Source organism: Lithobates pipiens, unplaced genomic scaffold (genome assembly GCF_037356315.1).
Source record: "Lithobates pipiens isolate NorthernLeopardFrog02 unplaced genomic scaffold, aLitPip1_a1.2 Scaffold_30, whole genome shotgun sequence".
NCBI lineage: Eukaryota > Metazoa > Chordata > Amphibia > Anura > Ranidae > Lithobates > Lithobates pipiens.
In genome coordinates this window covers 89,150,603-89,174,779 of record NW_027507791.1, presented here as the reverse complement: position 1 = coordinate 89,174,779, position 24,177 = coordinate 89,150,603, and the positions used below count along the sequence as shown (strand labels likewise).

Sequence of the window (24,177 nt, the reverse complement as noted above, 5' to 3'; positions counted from 1 at the left end):
ATTAAGCAATGCCAAGGCAGGGGAGGGGGGCAGTATGATTCCGGTGACCTGACGGAATATTTCAAAAATTCTCATCCAAAACCCAGCTAATTTACTGCAGGACCACAGTACATGGAGGATAGTCCCCATTTGGGAGCAATTCCGCCAACACAGTGAAGAGATAGAAGAGTTGAACTTGGCTAAACGGTACGGAGTAAGATACCATCTTTGCGTAGTTTTGTGCGCTAATTCCCACAGGGAGGTGCATTTGGTGGCAGAATATGTGCGGTGGATAGCTAAACTCCATTGCTCTTCGGAGATAGGGATACCAAGATCTCTCTCCCAGGCCAACATGGGCCCAGTCTTTTCTAACAAAGATTTGTCATCAAGAGTGTTATAAAATAATGAGATCCCGCCTTTTTTCTCGCTCCCACTATCAAGATACTGTTTGACATGCCAATGAACCTTATAAGGTGTAATATGTTTGCCGGTAATGTAAGACTGGACTCGATAGTAATTAACCACTTTCAGACCGGACCATTTTGCTGGTAAATGACCAGAGGTCTTTTTACAATTTGGCACTGCGCTGCTTTAACTGGTAATTGCGCGGTCATGCAATGTTGTACCCAAACAAAATTTGCATCCTTTTCTTCCCACAAATAGAGCTTTCTTTTGATGGTATTTGATTGCCTCTGCGATTTTAATTTTTTGCGATAAAAACGTAAAAAGACCGCAAATTTTGAAAAAAAATGATATTTTCTACTTTTTGTTATTAGAAAAATCCAATAAACTCAATTTTAGTCATACATTTAGGCCAAAATGTATTCAGCCACATGTCTTTGGTAAAAAAAAAGTCAATAATTGTATATTTATTGGTTTGCGCAAAAGTTGTCACATCTACAAACTAAGGTACGTTTTCTGGAATTTACGCAGCTTTTAGTTTACGACTGCCTATCTCATTTCTTGAGGTGCTAAAATGGCAGGGCAGTACAAACCCCCCCCCAAATGACCCCATTTTGGAAAGTAGACCCCCTAAGGAAATTGATAAGTGGCATTTTGAGCCCATTGAATATTTTATTTTTTTGCCTCAAGCGATTGAATAATGACCAAAAAAAAATATTTTTTTTTTTTTTTACACAAAGTTGTCACTAAATGATATATTGCTCACACATGCTATGGGCATATGTGAAATGACACCCCAAAATAAATTCTGCTGCTTCTCCTGAGTACGGGGATACCACATATGTGGGACTTTTTGGGAGCCTAGCCGCGTACGGGGCCCCGAAAACCAAGCACCGCCTTCAGGCTTTCTAAGGGCGTAAATTTTTGATTTCACTTCTCACTACCTATTACAGTTTTGAAGGCCATAAAATGCCAAGATGGCACAAAACCCCCACAAATGACCCCATTTTAGAAAGTAGACACCCCAAGCTATTTGCTGAGAGGCATTTTGAGTCCATGGAATATTTTATATTTTGCCACAAGTTGCGGGAAAATTACAAACTTTAATTTTTTTTTATTTTTTTTTCACAAAGTTGTCACTAAATGATACATTGCTCACACATGCTATGGGCATATGTGAAATGACACCCCAAAATAAATTCTGCTGCTTCTCCTGAGTACGGGGATACCACATATGTGGGACTTTTTGGGAGCCTAGCCGTGTACGGGGCCCCGAAAACCAAGAACCGCCTTCAGGTTTTCTAAGGGCGTAAATATTTGACTTCACTCCTCACTACCTATTACAGTTTTGAAGGCCATAAAATGCCAAGATGGCACAAAACCCTCACAAATGACCCCATTTTAGAAAGTAGACACCCCAAGCTATTTGCTGAGAGGCATGTTGAGTCCATGGAATATTTTATATTTTGCCACAAGTTGCGGGAAAATTACAAACTTTTTTTTTTTCTTTTCACAAAGTTGTCACTAAATGATATATTGCTCACGCATGCCATGGGCATATGTGAAATGACACCCCAAAATAAATTCTGCTGCTTCTCCTGAGTACGGGGATACCACATATGTGGGACTTTTTTGGAGCCTAGCCGCGTACGGGGCCCCGAAAACCAAGCACCGCCTTCAGGCTTTCTAAGGGCGTTACAGTTTTGAAGGCCATAAAATGCCAAGATGGCACAAACCCCCCCCAAATGACCCCATTTTGGAAAGTAGACACCCCTAAATTTAGGGGTACACTAGTGAGACTAGGTAATAAATGGCGGGTGCCCTGAAACTATAAAAAAATAACTAACCAACCAGCGTCACCTGTAACAGTTATATGGTGATCACTGGTGAAAGGGTTAACTAGGGGGCAATCAGGGGGCTTTATGCGGTAGTATATGGGGGTCCCTGGCGCTATAAAAAGCTGCGGCGAACCTAAATACCTACCTGCCTAACTAGCGTCACCTGTGACACTAATACAGCGATCAGAAAAACGATCGCTTATTAGGCTGGGTTCACACTGGAGCGATGCGGGAACGCCACGAATCCGCGGCGGGTTCCCGCATCACATGCCTCCCGGCGGCAGTTCACACTGCCCTATGCGAACTGCTGGGAGTGTCAGTGAAATGTTAATGACACCCCCAGATCAGTTCGCATATCGCAGTGCGATCTGCAAACTCGGATCGCATGGTGTGAACACCCATGCGATCCGATTCTGCTGCGGACCAAAAAAAGGGTCCCGTGCGAGTTTGCGGCGGGTGCGACACGAATTCAGCCATACTATCTGTATGGCTGAACTCAAATCGCACAGAGATCGGATGTGATTTGCACTGCAGTGCAGTGCGAATCACATCCGTTCTCATAAACCGCTGCAATGTGAACCCAGCCTTAGTGACACTGGCGACGGGGGGTGATCACGGGGTTAAACCTTTATTGGGGGGGTTAGGGGGGTACCTTAGAACTAAAGGGGGCTAACCCTAACTGCCCTAACAGTTATTACAGTCACAAATGACACCCGCCGGGTGATCAGGGGGTTAAACCTTTATTAGGTAATAAATGGCGGGTGCCCTGAAACTATAAAAAATAACTAACCAACCAGCGTCACCTGTAACAGTTATATGGTGATCACTGGTGAAAGGGTTAACTAGGGGGCAATCAGGGGGCTTTATGCGGTAGTATATGGGGGTCCCTGGCGCTATAAAAAGCTGCGGCGAACCTAAATACCTACCTGCCTAACTAGCGTCACCTGTGACACTAATACAGCGATCAGAAAAACGATCGCTTATTAGGCTGGGTTCACACTGGAGCGATGCGGGAACGCCACGAATCCGCGGCGGGTTCCCGCATCGCATGCCTCCCGGCGGCAGTTCACACTGCCCTATGCGAACTGCTGGGAGTGTCAGTGAAATGTTAATGACACCCCCAGATCAGTTCGCATATCGCAGTGCGATCTGCAAACTCGGATCGCATGGTGTGAACACCCATGCGATCCGATTCTGCTGCGGGCCAAAAAAAGGGTCCCGTGCGAATTTGCGGCGGGTGCGGCGGGTGCGATGCGAATTCAGCCATACTATCTGTATGGCTGAACTCGAATCGCACAGAGATCAGATGTGATTTGCACTGCAGTGCGGTGCGAATCACATTCGTTCTCATAAACCGCTGCAATGTGAACCCAGCCTTAGTGACACTGGCGACGGGGGGTGATCACGGGGTTAAACCTTTATTGGGGGGGTTAGGGGGGTACATTAGAACTAAAGGGGGCTAACCCTAACTGCCCTAACAGTTATTACAGTCACAAATGACACCAATGCAAAAAAAAAAAAAAAAATGACATTGGTGTCACTGTGACTGGGGGGCAGGGGTAATTGGGGGGGTGATCGGGGGGGTGTGAGTGTGCCTGGCATGTTCTACTCTGTAGTGTCGTGTTGGTGCAACTCACCGATCCTCTCTCCTCGGTGTCGGAACGAAAAATACCGACACGGAGGAGAGATTACATCACTTCCTCTCCTGTGTTTACATTACAGGAGAGGAAGTGATGTGACGAAGGATTTCTATTCGTCGGGAGCGATCGCTAGGGGGTGGCCATGAATGAATGGCCGCCCCCTCATCCCGGATCGCTCCCGAATGAATACCGACCGCCGCAGGCACCGGGCGGGGGCCCGATCGGGCCCCCGACCCGCGGGAAGGCAAGGACGTACATGTAAGCCCTTATGCCTGCCCGTGCCATGCTGTCGACGTACATCGTCGTGCGGCGGTCGGGAAGTGGTTAAAGTATTCCGAGTGCGCTAGTCCGTACTCCTCTTGCATTTTTGCAAAGGGTTTAGGCTTGGATTCACTAAACAGGTCATGACCCCAATGGATTCCCGAGTTATACCAAGTTTGCAAGGAGAGCTCCAGGATTAGTAATGTTAAGATTGATATGGGTATTTGTATTGTGGAGGATAGACCACTCCGGGGTTGTGTAGAAACCAGTAGTTTCCATGAACGCAGGGATGCCAACACCGGGAGTGGAAGACCAGCCGGCATCCGCGCCAAGTGCGGGAATGCCAGGGCGAAGTTTCTCAAGTTGTTACCCGGGACACAATGCTGCTCTATTGCCCCCCACAGCGAGGATGGTTCGTTAGCAAACCAGTCTCTCAGCTGAGCTAAGATAGCTGCTCTGTAATAATCCGCCAGAACACAGGCAAGCCGAGACCCCCAGCTTGTCTAGCTTTACTCAATTTTTTGAACGCGCTCCTAGCTCTCCTACCCTCCCAGAGAAATCCTGAGAGCATAGTCTGTAGTTTACTAAAAAATTGGTTTGTACCCGGAACAGGGACCGTCCGGAAGATATAAATCAGCTAGGGCAGTATTTGCATTTTGAACGCCGCAAGGCGTCCTGACCAGGAGAGAATATGTTTACTGAGGATTTGGAGACCGGACCTCAATTTGTCCACCAAAGGAATATAATTAGCTTTAAAGAGTTGGTTAGGATGGGGGGTTAACGTAATCCCTAAATAAGAAATCCCCAAATCTTGCCATAGAAAAGGGTAAGTATTCTGCAGGAGCTTCCGTTCGTGTAAGGGAATCCCCAGGTCCAGAACATAGGACTTGGAGGAGTTCACTTTGTAATAGGAGACTTTACTAAAATTATCGAGAATCTTGGTAACATGCAGCAGAGAAGCCGATGGTCTAGAAAGCATTAAAATCACGTTGTCTGCGAAAAGTCCGATCACGTGTTTGCGACCATTGATTTCGAACCCATGAACATTAGGGTCTTGTCTGATGCACGCAGCCAATGGCTCAATAAGCATATTAAAGATCAGGGGGGATAATGGACACCCCTGTCGGGTGCCATTCGTAATTTGGAAAGGCTTCGACATCATTCCAGAGGAGTATACCCTAGCTGAAGGAGAGGTGTATAGAGCCAATATGGCTGATAAAATATGGCCGGTAAAACCGAATGCACCCAGCACCCCAGACAGATAACCCCAATGGACCTGGTCGAACGCCTTCTCCGCATCCAAAGCAAGGAGCAGAGAAGGCGTTCGCCGAGCCCGTGCCAAATCAATTACATTTATAACACGCCTCGTGGCATCCGAGGTCTGTCGCCCCTTAGTGAAACCCGATTGGTCAACATTAATGATAGTAGGTAGCATCGGCATCAGGCGTAGTGCCAGCATTTTAGCATATATCTTTAGGTCATTGTTTAACAAGGATATAGGCCTAAAATTTTGAGGAACCTCCGGGGCCTTGCCCGGTTTAGGCAAAGTCACAATAATTGCTTCCAACATTTCTGGCGGGAAGAGGGCAGAGGCAGCAGCATTCTCATAGACCTTGAGAAGATGGGGACCTAGGACAGCCTTGAAAATCTTATAATATTCTCCGGTCAGCCCGTCAGGACCTGGGGATTTGTTGCTTGGTAATATGTCTATAGTCCTACAAATCTCAGTAAGCGTGAAAGGCAGATTCAGGCTATCTAGCTGTTCAGGAGTTAAAGTAGGGATCTTCGCTGTTGCTAAGAACCTCGCTATATCCTCCCTAGAAGGCTGTGGGGTAGAACTATCTTTGCTCAGATTGTAGAGAGATTCGTAGTAATCGCTAAAAGAATCAGCTATCCTTTGCGGATCATATTCCCTGTTATTAGTCTTGGGGTTGAGCAAATGAGGTATCTTCGATTTAAACCGTTGTCCCTGAAGTCTACGCGCCAAGGCCTTCCCGGCCTTATTGCCCGTGGAATAGAAGGACAGTTTTAACCTCTGCTCCATACGCTCAAACTTGTGCAATAACACGAATCTGAGTTCATGCCTCAAACGTCCTAAAGCTACATGGTAAGATGGAGAGTGGTTTTGTTCAGATTTTCTAGAATTGTAATCTGGTTGAGAAGGTCGTCTGTCTGCTTCTGCCTCTGCCTCTTTAACCGTGCCCCCTGCTGAATAAAAATTCCACGAATAACTGCCTTATGGGCATTCCATACTGTGACAGGAGAAATCTCAAGGGTAGCATTGATCTGAAAATACTCAGAGAGGCGCTCCTCCAATAAGCGTTTGGTAGCGGGGTCTTGCATTAGTTGGGAATTAGCTCGCCACAAATAGGCGGCGTTGGGGGGATTTTTATCTGCGATAGTGATCAGCACTGATGCATGATCTGACCATGTGATTGAGTTAATTTTAGTGTGCATAATATTCTGGAGGAGCCACCTATCCGAGAGGAAGAGATCAATCCTACTATAAGAACGATGCCGATGAGAGTAGAAAGAATAATCCCTCTCATCCGCATGTCTACAGCGCCATACATCAAAAATATCATTGGTTCTGAGAAGTTGTTCAGAGAGTGAGATTTTCTAACGGAAGCACAGGTTGAATCCATCTTGGGATCCGGTACAATATTAAAGTCTCCGCATAACAACAGTGCTCCTTGTCGAACTTTATCTACTTTTCTCATAAGTCTGTTCAGGAAGCGGATCTGACGGACATTAGGCACATAGACATTCACTAGTGTATACCGAGTATTGTTAATATCGCACACTAATATGATGTATCGACCATTAGAGTCGGACAGTTCCTGGTGCAATGTAAAGGAGATAGTATCTCTAATAGCTATCATGGTGCCTCTCTTCTTCTGCTGGGCGCTAGATAGAAAGTAGTGTTGGAAACCTCTTGAGGTGCATTTGGGAGGGGAATCTTTATGAAAGTGCGTCTCCTGAACACAAAGCACATCACAGTGCGATACCTGGGCCTCTTTCCACAGAGAAAATCTCTTAGCCGGGTGATTTAGCCCGTGGGCATTGACTGACATGATGTTAAGCGGCATGACATCTATAGGACGGGGTGCTGTTCACGGGGAAACATTTGTACTTACAGCCGAGCACATCCGGGTGTAGCTTGGAGTAGTAGCGGCGTAGAAACGGTAAGTAGATTGTCTCCGCCATGGCCTCACCAAATAGTGAGAGTGTTGGAATCTTGGATTTGGAAAGACTTGGACTTGGAAGTAGCACAGACAGCTCCTGCGGGAAAGACGGAAAGGGGGAAAAATAACCAAAACAAAAACTGAGTAAAAGGAGGGTTATTATAACCCGTGTGCAGATCTTATCTGCTCAGGTAAGTGGGGTCTGTATTGACCAACAGAGCACGGCTCCGTCAGGCGGGGCCCAGAAAGGGCTGGGAAAAAGTGCACAGCGGCCGCCAGCAAGCAGCCAGACTAACTTCCAGTGTCCTAGTGCAGTTATTCAGCTTGCGACCGACCTTGTGGGCTACGTGTATCAGAGGGTGGGGGAGAGTCGTCGGTGAGGATCTTCCATTTCCTTAGAAGCTGAAAGCCCTTGTCAGGTGAAGAAATCACATAATTAGACCCCTCCCTGTTCACAACCAGCTTAGTGGGAAAACCCCACTTGTAATTGATGCTGTGGTTCCTCAGAACTTTGGTGATGTTGTTCAGGTTTTTGTGGAGTTGCAAAGTGTGCTGTGAGAGGTCCGCATAGAACTGAATGTTAGCAAACTCTGTGTTGCGGTGCTCCCCTCTCCTGGTAACTTGCATTAGACGGTCCTTGGTCTGGTAAAAATGCATTCGAAAGAGGACATCCCTGGGGATATTTTCAGGAATAAATGAAGGCTTAGGGATGCAGTGAATTCTGTCTATAGATACCTCTATAGACGAAAGATCTGGCATAAGGGTGGTCAGTAGGTTGGTAACATAGGGGCGCAGGTCTGCTGGGGTCACTGACTCAGGGATACCCCTGAGCTTCCCATTGTTCCTCCTGGCCCTATCTTCCAGGTCTGCCAGCTTAGCTTTAATCCAATGTTGCTCTTCCTCCACTGAGTCATGGGCATCAATGAGATCATTTATGGTGGTGGCATATTCCCCCATTTTGTTTTCAACATGACTCACCCTGTCTCCCACTTCCTTGAGTTCAGAGCTAAACCTTCTCATACAAGACATCATGTCTGTATGAATAGTGCTGCGCAAAGAGATAAGCATGTCTTTGAGGGTGGTGTCAAGAACAGGTTGATTCGAAGTAGGAAAGGCAGTAATGGAGTCAGGGATTTCCCTAGTGTCATCCTGGGAGTCAAGGGGGATCTCACCTCGTGCTGCTGGTGTGGATCAGAGCTGTCCCTTCTGCTCCTGGCCTTGGCTGGACTTCTGGTCAGCGGGGTGGATGCCTGTGAGTCCCCCGGGGATTGTTCCCCGCTAGTCTGTGCTTTGTCTGCGGATCGCTCCAGGCTTCTGGATGTGGAGAGCGGAGTGGAGGACGCGCCGGCGCCATCTTGGCCATGCTGTCTCGGCGGCTGCATGAAGTATGCAGTCAGTTTGCGGGGCTTCCTCTCCGCTCTTTTCCTCCTGGACATGTCTGCAAACTTTGCCCGGACCGAACCGCCGCTATAGGGCTGCAATCCAGCACCTCTGTGCTCCGTGAGCCGCTCCGTTATCCCGCACTGCACCGGAGCTCTGAGCTTATGCTGCCATCTTGGCTAAGGTCAAGCCACGCCCCGACGGACCCCGTTTTTCACCGTCTGCTGGCTTTGATGACCCCTTATATCACCAGGCAGGATACCTGCATGCGGCAAGCCATCACTCCAAAGCAGAGGTTCATTGCCACGTTGCGTTACTTGGCGACAGGGAGAAGCCTTCAGGACCTCAAGTTCTCTACAGGCATCTCCCCCCAGGCTCTGGGGATCATTATTCCAGAGACCTGTTCTGCCATCATTCAGGTCCTGCAGAAGGACTATATGAAGGTAAGTTTTCTCCTTAAACATCACATTCTATGTATTTCATGATTGCTAATGTATTGCATTTCTTTCCTCATTCCCTAATTACCATCATTGCAATATGCTCTAATTTATATGCTCTGCCCCTTTGTCCTCAGGCATATTTGCCTCACTAACTTCCCCACCATGCTCTTCTTGGCCCATAAAACTATAGTCTAGTCACTTACCCATATCTTTTGTCAGCTCCATAGTATTGCTTTCCCCTAAACACCCCCTATAATGTCTACAAATATGATGTGTGTGCTTCAATTCATGCAGAGTCACATTTTTTTAATTTTTGGGGTTGTGCCAAACACATTAGGAACCCCCCTCCCCCAAACTGCTAGCTCAAGTGATAGCAATCCTCTATTTGATGACTTTACCAAACCCAATAAACACTATACCTACCTTTTTGATGATCACATTTATTGATGAATTCACCTAAGCATGTAGTGCAAGGGCCTGCCTCAATACTTTCAAATGCTATTTTTATTTTGTTTTTTAACATATTAATTAGCTGGATATGTAATAGCAGAATGTCAAAATGTGCTTCCATTTTCTTTTCTTTTTGGGATTATGACACTTCTTACCTGTCTGGTGGGCTGCCAATAGTGTAACTAAGGAGGGGCTTCCCAAAGTATCACACATTATTTAGGCATTCAGCTCTCAATCAAGTGGACATTGATCCCCCATGATGGGAGATAGTACATGTTTACACAATCTGTGCATCTTCCAAATTTGTAATTTCAATAAATACAAAAGTTGTGTTTTAAAATATAAAAAATAAAACCCTATCTAGTTTTTTCTGTTTCACACTCTCCCCAAAACATCAATGATGTTCTTCATTTTATTTTTAACATCATTGATGTTTTGCTGTATATTTTCCAAATCCCGATTGCACCCATTATCTCCCCAATCAGGATCTGGGCATGTTCACTGGTAAAACGGGAATCTTCTTCCACATCACCTACAAAACAAAGCAAAAAAACACCATGTAATAAAAATATGGTGACATACATTGATGAGCTTACCGGAAGCTGTGTTCTCCGACACTCACCTGTTGTGGTGACAATTTGCCCAACCTCAACGATCTCTCCTTCCTCCTCCTCCTCCTGCTCCTCTGTTTCTGGTTTTCGAAGTTGCCCTTCTTTGGGAGGGGTGTGGTCCCTGGTGTCCTCATACTTGCCGAGTCTTCTCTCCCCTATGAGAATGTAAAAATAAAAAAATTAGCACACAGAGGGCAGAAATAGGAATATGAAACATTGCTTGGAAGTGTTGTACAATTGTTTTTTGGCCGAGTTCCAAGGTGAGAACATTATTGTGGACACTTTGTTAAGCTGGAATACTTACCTGCAGAACGATGTTTCTTACGAACGAATGAAACCATGAACTTGAAAGTGGCCATTTTAAAATGCACTACATGAAATCAAAGCACATGGAGCAGTATGCAAGCAAGAATAATCATATGAACACACGACAACTACTTACTTTTTTTAAGAACATGCTTGATCCTTAGGTACTGCTCGTGCTCCCTCAGTTTCAGGTCTGACCAGTGTTTTCTCAGTTGATCCTTGGATCGTCTTACCCCAAAATTCTTATGAAGACTCTTCACAACTTTATTCATGATCTTGGCCTTTCTGATATTTGGGTTTGGGTAAGGTCCATACTTCCCATCATAGTCGGTCCTGTTCAATATGTCCACCATCTCCAACATCTCTCCAAAAGACATATTTGAGGCGTTAAATCTTCTCTTCCTGGATCGGGACGTTTCAGGCTCCGGGCTTTCCTCACACTCCTCCTCGTTAGTGGAACTATTATTAGTGCGCACCTGCATTCTCTCCGCCATGTGCTCTCCCCACTGCGCCGGAAGCGAAGGGGTGGGGAATAGTCTAGAAAGAACGTCAGGTATCGTCCGTACGATCTGGGAAGAGAGTGAGGCGCAGACGCGACGATCGTGCAAACGAAGATAAAATTTTTAACTTGGTGCATCACTAGACTAGACTGCTTCTATCTAGGCCGATGTTGGGACAAGATTAGGAGGGTTTTTAATGGCATTATTAGGATTTGAGGGTTTGTCTTGTGTTGTGTCTTGCAGACAATATGGATCCATTCAAAAACCCAAATTTTATGGGGCTATTCCTCGAACTATACAAGGAGATGCCCTGCCTGTGGCAGTTCCACAACGAGTTTTACGACGACATAAGAAAGAGGAATGCAGCGCTGGAGAAACTTCTTTCTTTGGTGCCTATCTGAATAGGAAAATTGGGGCCATGAAGATTACATATCTCAGGGAGAGAAAGAAGCACCTGGAGTCCTTGAGAGCAGGAGATCCAGATGCCGTTTATTGCCCCAGGATGGTTTAGTTTGAGAGGCTGCATTTTCTGGTAGACCAGGGGGTACCCAGGCCACCACTCAGGCCACCACTCTCCAGTCTTCCTTCAAGGCATCCTTCACCCCCAGCTGAGGCTTCCAACGTCCAACCTGGGCCTTTCAGGCAGCAACATGTGGTGGGGCCCAGCTTGAGACAGGTATTGCATTGTTGAACATATTTCTTGTGTTACATTTAATGATGCTAACTAGATGTTCTTATTGATCAGTAAGTTGTGATTTAACAAAGTGGTTTACATATCAAGAGACAGTAGTGACCAAAAATGATTGGGACGGGAAAGAAAAATGCTGGTCTCAGAAGGATAGTCTGTTCTATTTGGTAACATTCAATTTGCAAAAGCCAGGAGCACAAAATGGTGTGATTGATGATCAAAAAACTAAAACTATGTCCCCTTTTCATACACAGGAAGACCTCAGTCAGGGGGAGGCTGTGGTAAGTGGCAGCCAGGAGGTCGACCAACACCCTCCTTCTCTTCCTCCTGCCCCAACTACAGGAGCCGATCCACAGCCTCGAAGGATGCCTGGTGGGAAGTGCCGATGCATACCACACACAGTCGGAATATTCGACAAAACGGTCCGATAGGACACATTCCGACCGTGTGTACAAGGGCTTACTGTGAAGAAGCCTTTCCATATGTGGAGGTAAAATATCTTTACCGCCAGGCATAAAAAACTCCCCTTCTTTGTAATGACCCTACTGTGAATAATGCCCCATACACACGGTTGGACATTCCGACCACAAAATCCGTCAGATTTTTTCCGATGGATTTTGTCTGAAACTGGTGGATACGTGGACATAGGTCAGTATTTCATTATAACATATGTCCTGGGTTTAGGGGCTGAACATGACAGACTTTTTTTTTTTTTTTTTTTTTTTAACTATTATACATTTTGCAGATAGTTGCAGTATTTACAGTTTGAAAAAACTGCCATCTTTCTTTTTTTTTTCCCATTTCCATAGTCCAAGCAGGAAATTCACAGAAGATCTGTCTGTTTAAGGAATACAAAGTATAAGTCGGTTCCTGCTGTAGAAAAGAAGGTTTCCACCAAAGGCAAAGGAAGCGGCATATTTTTAAGCTGAAAAATGTAGGCAGATACCTTATTTTTTTATTTTCATTGACTTATCACAATCCTAGCATATTCAATCTAAGAATGTAACGTTGCAAGAACATAAACGGAGATTTCATTAAAGTGGTTGTAAACCCTGTACTACCACTCTTACCTACAGCTAAGCCTATAATGAGGCTTACCTGTAGGTACCGTGAGTATCTCCTAAACCTGCGCATGCCTTTTGTCTTGTAGGTTGTGGGCTTTTATTTCTTTTCATTTTTTTTGAGTTTACAACCACTTTAACAGCTTCCCGACCAGCACACGACGTTGTATGTCGGCAGAATGGCACGGACAGGCAAATGGACGTACAGGTACGTCCCTTTGAATTTGCTGCCATGCAATCACGTGTGCGCCGGTCGGGACCTCCGTGAGTCCGATCGTGGGTCCCGTGGACTGGATCGCCACGGGGATACCCGCGATTGTCTCACGGGGAGGAAGAAGGGGGAGATGCCGATGTAAACAGCATCCCCCGGTTCTGCCTAGCAACAAGTGACTCCGTGTGATTGGAGCAGAGATCAGTGATCTTTAAAACACAGCCACGCCCCCCACAGTTAACAACACGCCCCGAGGACACACTTAACCCCTGCACTGCCCCCTCCTGGTTAACCCCTTCACTGCCAGTGTCATTTACACAAGAATCAAGAATTTGTATAGCACTGATTGCTGTATGAATGACAATGGTCCCAAAAATTTGTCAAAAATGTCCGATGTGTTCGCCATAATGTCGCAGTCACAATAAAAATTGCTGATCCCCGCCATTACTAGTAAAAAAAAAAAAACAATTAATAAAAATGCCATTAAACTATCCCCTATTTTGTAAATGCTATAACTTTTGCGCAAACCAATCAATAATCGCTTATTGCGATTTTTTTTACCAAAAATATGTAGAAAATTACCTATCGGCCTTAACTAAGGAAAAAAAATGTTTATTTTTATATATTTTTGGGGGATATTTATTATAGCAAAAAGTAAAAAATAATGCGTTTTTTTTTTTAAATTGTCGCTCTTTCTTTGTTTATAGCGCAAAAAATAAAAACCGCAGAGGTGATCAAATACCACCAAAAGAAAGCTCTATTTGTGGGAAAAAAATATGTAAATTTTGTCAGTTAAAGCGACGCAGTGCCGAATCTCAAAAAGTGCTCTGCTCTTAAGCCAGCAAAATGGCCCCGTCTGAAAGTGGTTAAAGGGACTATTTTGCTAAAAAAAGATTTCTCTTATATTCACCGACCGACACAGCTCCTCTCTGTAACAAATGGGTTGTTAGCCTTATCACTAGGTGAATACTAGGCATTAGTTGTAATACAACACTCAGAACTCTTAGTTCCGCCCAGTGGGAGCGGTCCCTTGGGTAACAACCCTCCCCTCTGCAGACAGATCTCAGTTGTATTTTGCCTAGTGAAGGAGAAGGACCTAGGAACCCTGCGGACATATCGGTCCATACTTTTTTATGCAGAAGCTTGATTTTTTGCACAAGATGAATGATCCTGTGATCTGCTATCAACAGCCGGCTGGGTGACAGGCTGGATACCCTTATCCTTGTAGTCTCCCCAGTCTGGCCATCGAGCATGTGCAGGCTGCAGCTATGGCTCGGCAGGCCACGACGAAACCTCAGCTCCAGAGGTGGTCTGTGAGCTTTTATGCTCCGGGGCACACATATGACTGGGCTACTGATGTCTGCGTCATAGTATGCCGGGCCAGCAGCTACCCTGTACTGATCAGTGAGTAGTTCTGCAATGGAATGTCTCCCAGCTCGTCGGGACTGATAAGTACAGCTCTCCCTACCTCGGTGGGGCTGAGTGGCTGGGCATTCCCTGGGAGGTCAATTCGGGGGTCCCTCACCTTCCTCTCTTCTCTCCCCTGTCCCTATCTTCCCTCCCTGGGGGGGGTGCTGCATGTGGCTGCTGAGCGGTGTATGTGTGATATAAAGGGGATCTCTCTGGGCTCTCACCTGAGATGGGGGCTGGCTGGCTAGCGGTGTCCTGGGTCCTGTGTGTTATGCTCCCGGAAGGTGCCTGTGAGGGTCTGCTGTGGTCTGATGTGGAGCTGTATCTCTTCTTCCACCCTACAACTACTTCCCAGCTGGGCTGGCCCAGGGTATATCAAAGGAGCCTGCCCCCTGCCAATCCTATTTGGGGACTGGTCAGAGCCCCCTGAGACACCTTCAGAGAGCTTCATCTCTTTTCCCCTCTTTCCTTCTAGAATCCTCTAGAAGCCAGAGGGAGCTAACTGAAAGATGATGCTATCTGTGAGTCACAAGTATACTCTGAGCCACTCCCAGCCCACACAGATCAAAATAAACAGGCCAAGCTTCCAGTCAGGCCTGCCTAAATTTACTTGCACTGACAAAAAATCTCCACTCTAGCACCTACCTAAGTAAAGGGTGCTACGTGTGTCTCAAGACACACTTCCAGTTCCTGTGTGGCCGGGAGGAGGATGTCCCATTGTGTGCTCACTGGAGCGGCCCAGCTCTTACTTCTCCCCTATGGCAAGGTAAAGCACATTCAGAGTGTCTAGTGTCTTCGCCCCTCGGGGGGGGGGGGGGGTGGATGGTGATCACCACCACTTAACTCTCAGGGGTGGGAGTGGGGGGTGTTATGTTAATTGACACATGTTGGGCCCCTTAGGACATCGTTTGAATGCCATGGCCTACCTGAGTATTGTTGCTGACCATATCTATCCCTTTATGACTACAGTGTACCCATCTTCTGATGGCTATTTCCAGCAGGATAATGCACCATGTCACAAAGCTCAAATCATGTCACTACTGGTTTCTTGAACATGACAATGAAGTCACTGTACTCCAATTGCCTCTACATTCACCAGATCTCATCCAAAAGACTAGGACCTTTGGGATGTGGAGGAACGGGAGATTCCCATCATGAATGTGCAGCCAACAAATCTGCAGCAACTGTGTGATGCTATCATGTCAGCAGGCCCGTCGCAACAGGACAGGCAAAACAAGCAAGTGCTTGGGGCCCCAAGCTGGCCTGGGGCCCCAGCCGTGCCACCACTTCCTATAAGCTGCAGTCTGTAGCATGGCCTAGCTCCTCTTCCTTCCTCCTGCAGTCCATGCGGTACATGAAATTCAGTTTCCTGTTCCCGGCCGGACTGAGTGCTCACTTCTTTTCAGTCCGGCTGCCCAGAAACAGAAAACTGAATCTCCTGCCGCGCGTAACAGGGAGGGGGGTTAAAAAGAACATGGGGGGGAGTAGTAAGGGGGGGAGGCAGTCATCAAGACCTATTTAGCAATAAAAATATGGTAGCTTGCTGACCATAATATAAACAATTACCATAGCTTTCTTCCCATTTTCTTTCTTTACCATCCCATTTCCATCTTATTGCTTCTTTTTTGAATCAGGTAATATTTATTAAAGCTTTTTAAAAAAATTTACAAAGCAGAGAAAAGACTCTACAGTACACTGTGGCAAATGTTCCATTTTTATGCACATTATATGCACCAGCAGTATTTGCACTGTAAACCTTTTTTATTTATATAAAGTGTTGGTGAACTTAAACAGTATCGCTATGTTGTGATTCCTGTAGGCTTTGCGTGCGTGCGTGCGTGTGTGGGGGGGGGGGGTTGGGGGGTCTCCATGTCCATTTTGCTTGGGGCCCCCAAATTCCTTCAAACGGCCCTGCATGGCAGTATGGACCAAAATCTCTGAGAAATGTTTCCAACACCTTGTTGAACCTTGTTGAATCTACGCCATTAAGGGGGTTTCACACCCTCGTCTTTTTTCACCTTAAGGCATTCTATGGCATTCATTGTAAGGTTGGGATTGCGGCTTGCAGTCCAACCAGAAGTAATGGTTTTGCCGGCCCAGAGGATCTGTCGTGGATAGAGGTAGAATGGAAGCTGTCACCACTAAGGGACAATCCACCTCATTACCAGGGATAACTGTGAGTAGCTGAAATTCTGGAGGTCACCATTGGGCCTGGAGAGGCTCGGGACTTGGCTACACATAGTTCCTATAATAGCCCCCCACCACACCAATCCCCCTCCCTTGCCTACATCGAGTTCCCTTCTGTGTGCCCCGATTGTGTGCTCGGGCCCCCCCCCCCACAACTCTACAGGCTTCCCTTTCCTGCCTGCGGGTACACAGGAGCATCTGTCGGGATGCAGAGCAGTGTAATTTACAAGCTCCTTCCTTTAGTAAATGAATGGGCATAGTGTGCAATCAGTAATGATTGCTGCTGTGTCCATTGATAACTGAGCATAGTAAACATGGGATGGGGAGATGGAACTGGAGAAGGAGGAGGACACGGGATGGTGGAGATGGGACCGAAGAAGGAGGAGGAGAAGGAATGGAGGAGGTGGGACTGGAGGAGGAGGATGTGGGATGGAGGAGATGGGACTGGAGGAGGAGGAGGAGGATGTGGGATAGAAGAGATGGGACTGGAGGAGGAGGAGGATGTGGGATGGAGGAGATGTGACTGGAGGAGGGGGAGGACATGGGATGGAGGAGATGACACTGGAGGGGGAGAACATGGGATGGAGGACAAGGGACTGGAGCAGGAGGAGATGGGATGAAGAATATATTAAGTTGTAAGAGTGTTAAGCTAAAAGTGAGTGCACTAAAGATGGGATGGTCAGTGGGCAGATTTGTTGGGGCGGCCAGTGGGTGGGCCCTGGTGAATGTTGGTGGTCAGGCCAGGGGGGCCTAGGCCTAAAGCAATAATGTAATGGGCCCCATTACATTATAGCTATGGTGTCCTACATGTCCAGTAACCGAGAAACTCTCTGTACGATTGAAACACCACCCCTACATGGAAACTGTGGGTGTGTATGCTTCCCTATGAGACTGTGTTGGATGGGGGTGTCCACCCCCCCACTCAGGTATCAGATTACACTTAGCTTCCTGATATATGCCGTGCAGTGTGTGACATCAGATCCTTGCCCCTGCCTTCTGGAGTTGAGAAATGTTGTATAAATTCTGTACTTTAAACAGATGTATAGACAAGAGGGATGCAGATAAACACATAAAACTTATGTAGGAGGATTTGTATCACCTGAAGCCAGTCACTTCACTGGGTATATGTAAGTGTGACGGACCACCTTCAAATCCTTCTTTCAGTTTCTTTGCCTCGGGCTAGCCAGGCTGGAGACTTGGAGTCGGGTGGATCCACACCCCTGGCCATGAGAGCCCTGGGGGCTGGTTAGGAGGACCAGGACCAAACAGCCAGAAAGCACTTCTGGACCGGAACATCGAAGCACGTGACTTCCGCACCTTAAGTACCCTCTCCCAGAATACACAGCAAGAGTGACACTCCCACTGGGCTGGTTCCGAGAGAGAACTGGCACTTAATGCACCCAACTAGACTACGTTCTAGCACCTGCCATAGATGACAGCGCCACCTATGGTCAAGCAGAACACAATGCAATCCAGCCAGACTGGTACTGAGGCCAAAATTTAGAGTAATTAAACCCAAAACCAAACTGCGGTTCCAGGAATATTAAATGCCAAAAACACATAGCGAGTGCTCTTCAGGAGCCAGCGCTACACTGGCATTGGCTGTTCTGTCGCTACATCCTTGTGACTGATTATGTGACTACAGCAAGAAGATCCTCCACTTAACACTGGAGAAGTAGGTGCAGCACATGGGAATTAGGTGGATTCCAGTACAAACAGAAGCAGGTACTGTAGATCGGTGCAGTATAGTTTGCCAGAATGCTTTCCATGTATAATGCCGACCGTACCTTCGGGCAGAATAGGTCCGTCTGAATTTTTTAAAGAAAAAGGATCGGACTATCCGATGGAATGATTCCGTCGTAAAGTCCGATCCTTTTTCTTTAAAAAATTCAGACGGACCTAGAAATAGGTCATGTTTCAAATCTGTCCGACGGACTCAATTCCTATCGGGAACACCGTTCGTCTGTATGCTGGTCCAACGACCAAATACGGCGCAAGGGCAGCTATAGGTCGTACGTCATCCCATTCAAAACGAACGGACTTTCCAACGAACTTTAGTCCGTTTGTGTGTGGGCAAGTCCGTTCGTTCGGAAGGTCCGTCGTAACTCTGTCGAAAGACCGTCGGGAAGACCATCGGACCTTTTCTGCCAGAAAGTCCGGTCGTGTGTACACAAAAAAAATTTGTTTTTTCCCCCATAAAAAGTGGAATTACACTTTAACCACTTAACGACCAGCGCGCGCCGATGTACGTTCTATTTTTAAAGAGGGTTATCTCGGTAACCCCCACGCTTTTTTTTTTTTTTATTTTTTTTTATTTTTTTATCAATGACTTTCAATGAGTGTTCTCTGTATTACGGAGCCGACAAATAATAATAGCTGCGAGTGATTTTAACCACTTACAGACCGGACCATTTTGCTGGTCAAAGACCAGACCACTTTTTGCGATTCGGCACTGCGTCGCTTTAACTGACAATTGCGCGGTCGTGCGACGTGGCTCCCAAACAAAATTGAGGTCCTTTTTTTCCCACAAATAGAGCTTTCTTTTGGTGGTATTTGATCACAACTGCGGTTTTTATTTTTTGCACTATAAACAAAAATAGAGCGACAATTTTGAAAAAAACTCATTATTTTTAACTTTTTGTTATAATAAATATCCCCCAAAAATATATAAAAAAAAATGTTTTCCCTCAGTTTAGGCCGATACGTATTCTTCTACATATTTTTGGTAAAAAAAATCGCAATAAGCGATTATTGATTGGTTTGCGCAAAAGTTATAGCGTTTACAAAATAGGGATAGTTTTATAGCATTTTTATTAATAATTTTTTATTATTTTTTTTTTTTACTAGTAATGGCGGCGATCAGCGATTTTTATTGTGACTGCGACATTGTGGGGGACCCATCGGACATTTTTGACACATTTTTGGGACCATTGTCATTTATACAGTAATCACTGCTATATAAATGCAGTGAATCCTGTGTAAATGACACTGGCAGTGAAGGGGTTAACCAGTGGGTGGCAGTGTAGGGGTTAAGTGTTCCTAGGGGTGTGTTACTAACTGTGGGGGGGTTGGGCTTTCATTTAGTGAACACTGATCTCTACTCCAATCACATGGAGCAGAGATCAGCGTCACTAGTTGCTAGGCAGAATGGAGAAATGCTGTTTACACGGCATTTCCTCCATTCAGCCGTCCCGTGAGACGATCGCGGGTATTCCGCGGGTCCCGCGACCAGACTCACAGGGTTCCCGACCAGCGCGGGAGCGCGCCACCGGTGGCACGCTCCCGATGTCAGGGCAGCATTGAAGATTGGACGTACCTGTACGGCAATATGCCTGCCCGTGCCATTCTGTCGATGTACATCGTCGTGCGCTGGTCGGGAACCGGTTAAAGGACTTTTTTTCCTGCATAAATGACACTTTGTGCAGGGACAGTTCTAAGCACCAGAAACATGCACCCCTTCACAGGCATACTATAGACACCCCCCCCCCCCCTATGAAATTTAAAGGAATATTACACTTTTATTGTTTCACTTTAATCATTATTAAAATCACTGCTCCCGAAAAAACGGCAGTTTTTAAAACTTTTTTTTGCATTGATACATGTCCCCTGTCATCAACATGGGGACAAGGTGCTTTGAGAGGTCACAGACCCCCAAAGCATCCTCCCAATGTTGAGGGCATGTGGCCTGGTACGGTTCAGGAGGGGGAGGTGCTCTCTCGTCCCCCCCTCTTTTCCTGCGGCCTGCCAGGTTGCGTGCTCGGATAAAGGGTCTGGTATGGATTTTTAGGGGGACCCCCACGTCAATTTTTTTTTATTTGACGCGGGGTTCCCCTTAATATCCATACCAGACCTGAAGGGCCTGGTAATTGAATTTGGGGGACCCCCATGCTTTTTATTTATTTATTTATTTTATCAATGACTTTCAATGAGTGTTCTCTGTATTACGGAGCCGACAATTCATAATAGCTGCGAGTGATTTTAAAGGACTTTTTTTCCTGCATAAATGACACTTTGTGCAGGGACAGTTCTAAACACCAGAAACATGCGCCCCTTCACAGGCATACTATAGACACCCCCCCCCCTACGAAATTTAAATTTAAAGGAATATTACACTTTTATTGTTTCACTTTAATCATTATTAAAATCACTGCTCCCGAAAAAACGGCCGTTTTTAAAACTTTTTTTTGCATTGATACATGTCCCCTGGGGCAGGACCTGGGTCCCCAAACATTTTTTAGGACAGTAACTTGCAGAATCTTTTCTCTCTGTCAAATCTTTTTTCTCTGTTGAATATTTTCTCTATATAATCTTGGGCAAATAGAGGTAAGGTTAGGCACATTCGACCACAGGTTCTATAGACACAGATTGTTATTGTCAGAGTCATGTTGAATCTCCTATTCTATATCGAACTGTTGTAACAATGAAAACGAAAATAAAGCATTTATTTATGTCGGATCTTTCGTTTTTCAAATTCTGTGCTTTCGTTATCGCTTGTCAAAACGAAAATGAAAATAGCTGAAATTCGGACGAAAATGCATTCAGACAAAAACGAATGCACATGTCTAGTAGCCAATAGCTTTGGTCTCATAATTTAATCTGAGCATGCGTGCCACTTTGTCCATCGAAATTCTCTACAAACGATCGGAAGAAGTCAGATCGGATTTTGTTGTTGGAAAATTTTAGATCCAGCTCTCAAACTTTTTCCGTCGGGATTTCCGTTGGAAAAAAGTCCGATAGAGCCCAGACAAGATCAAATTTTCCGACAACATAATCCGATCGGACCTTTTCCGTTGGAAAATCTGACCATGTGTACAGGGCATTAGATGTTTGTCACTGGAAAAAATGCTCTGTTAGGAGAATTTTCCCTCTATTAAACGAAGCCCCGCTCATCCCCCCTCCTCTCGGCGGCGGCGGCATTGCAACTGTGGGCACCCGGCTGTGGCTTCAGAAAAATTTCATTTGGGTACAGTGTAGCATGACCGCGCAATTGTCACTCAAAGTGCGACAGTGCTGAAAGCTCAAAATTGGTCTGGGCAGGAAGGTGTTTAAGTGCCCTGTATTGAAGTGGTTAAATGAGGTAGAAGGGGCCGTTCAGATCCCCTCCTCCATCCTGGGTTCAATATTTAGAAAAAAAGGGGGAGCAATGGGCGGGACTTTGTATGAGGCACACGGAAGCAGAAAAATATATTTTGTTAAAAAAATAAATTCGAATAGTCATATATTTACATATTATTGCACATAACCATACATTAATATTTTCAATTTCATCAAAATATACATTCCATCAAGGACTTAATAGTAAATACATGAGAAACTTCACATTCAGTAAGCACCAGTTATATATGGGTATGTGACACACTGAAGTGTCACTTAGGAAAAAATAAAAACAAAAAAAGGGATAAATCAAAAAGGAACGTCCATTCTTTGTTAAAAATTGTGTACACAACACGGAAGTTGACACCTTTTTGTCACTCGTCAGGAGAAAGACCGTGATGGTAACCTATGAATAGAGAGAACAACCATATTTGGGATGGTCTGGGAAAAAGTGGACAAATATACAATATGAAGAAACCCATATGTACACTTGACCCATAAACTTACATATATACCTGCGCAGAGGTGGTGCGGCACATTGGCAGTCAGGCCGGCCAAAAATGCCATAGACCGGGGTTGAGGGGGCAAAACTCAAGTGACACCCAAAAAGCACAAATGACACCCCAAGCAGGTCAAGGTGTAGAATGTGACACAAATTCAGTGTTGAAGATGGAGTGGCTCGTAATAAAGGGACATCTAAAAAATAAAACAGTCAAAAAATCTGAGTGTAACAAGTGAATGTGAAAGTGAAGTATAATACTGAGAAAAGGAAAAAGGGGAAGAGGTGAAGAGTGCAAGAAAAAGTTAAAAATCAAGAAAAATTGGTGAAGGAAGTAAAAATGGAAAGACTTGAGAAGTAAAGAATCAGAAAACGAAATCAAGTGGTAAAAAAAACTGCAAAAAAAAAAAAAAAAAGGGGGGGAATTAAATCTTAAACAAAAAATAGGAAATGGAGATGCAAATGTGTGAGTACCTAAGAATACGTGGATGGAGGTAAGGAAACCATTGTACATGTGATTGCAAAAAGGAGTGATCAAAAAAGACCTGGGTATGAGAACCTACAGGGGGGAGGACTCATGCAGAGGGCACCGCCATAGACTTACCCCCAACGTCAAGAACCCGACATCCAAAAGGGTAAGGGAGGTGCCAACAGCTGCCTGCCATGCCAACCAGGCTAGGCAGCCGCGAGCCCTTAAATTGTCGGAGATGGAAAACCGGGCAGCCGGTATAAGTGCGCCACGAGGACGCCAAACATCCGGCGCTGGAAACATGACGTCGACGCGCAGTGGTGGAGACCCTGCCCGCCCTACGTCAGAACAGGGCGGAGGGTCCCTATGTCGGAGACTTATATAGGGTCATGTTTGATAAACCAACAACAGAATTCTCCCATACTGACTAATGTAAATTTACAAGAAAATATTGCTGAATCTCATGCCTTGAAAAATTTGATTGAACTTTGGGAGGAGGGTCATGCTGACGGCGTCGACTCGGGAGCAATCTCCGCACCGGGGTTGTCAGTTGCTGGCATGTCCTTCCCCCCTCAATCCTTTCAAACCTAAATTTAGAGTATTTCCTTTGTTTAATACAAATCCCAATATCTGGGCATTCATTCAGCAAACATCGAAAGCTATTGAAAATTCATCTCTCTCGTCAACTATGCCAGCTAATCTTACTTTGCAACAAAAAGCAGTGATTAAATCTCTGCAAAGCAATGCAGACTTAATTATTAAGCCTGCTGACAAAGGTGGAAATCTAGTCATCGTGGAAACATCACAATATACTACTATGTGTCAAAATATTTTATCCAACAAAGCATGGTATCGCCCTATTTCTAAAACCGTTATTGATAACTATCATACACTTTATCGCAGTATTATTTTCAAGGCTTATAAGCAGGGGGTCATTGACCCACTTTTTACGTGTTGCCTAAAATTCATAAATCACTAACTAACCCCCCCGGGACATCCAATAATCTCTGGGTGCTCCAGTTTGACTGAAAATGCTAGCGCTTTAGTAGATAGTTACTTACATCCTCATGTAACATCGTTGTTTTCTTATGTCAAGGATACAATTGATTTATTAAGAATTATTGAAGGAATTTCTCTCCCTCCTGATTCCTGGTTGGTGGCTTTGGAAATAGAGAGCCTGTACAACACAATTCCCCATGACAAGGGCTTTGAAGTTGTGCGGGCTTTCTTACTTGAAAGAGTTGATCCTCTTTGAAATATAGCCAATTTGTTATAGATCTACTCCAGTATATTCTGAGACACAACATTTTCATCTTTGACTCCTCCCATTACCTCCAGGTGCAGGGAGTAGCGATGGGGACAAAATGTGCCCCATCGTATGCTAACCTGTACCTGGGGGGGATGGGAGAAGGACACTTTTTCAAGAGATGATCTGATGCCATTTTTGGATAATATCATCTCTTGGTTTCGCTATATAGACGATGTCCTCTTTTTCTGGTCAGGTACCGAAGCAGAATTAGACCAATTTTTGTGTCTAATTTCAAACAATAATTTCAATCTAAAATT

At 45.4% G+C, this 24,177-nt stretch overlaps 1 pseudogene; it reads left to right on the top strand.

The window, feature by feature from the left end:
• Positions 1-23,866, top strand: part of LOC143942227 (GATA zinc finger domain-containing protein 1-like) — a 46,883-nt pseudogene extending 23,017 nt beyond the window's left edge.
• The last annotated feature ends 311 nt before the right edge of the window (positions 23,867-24,177 follow it).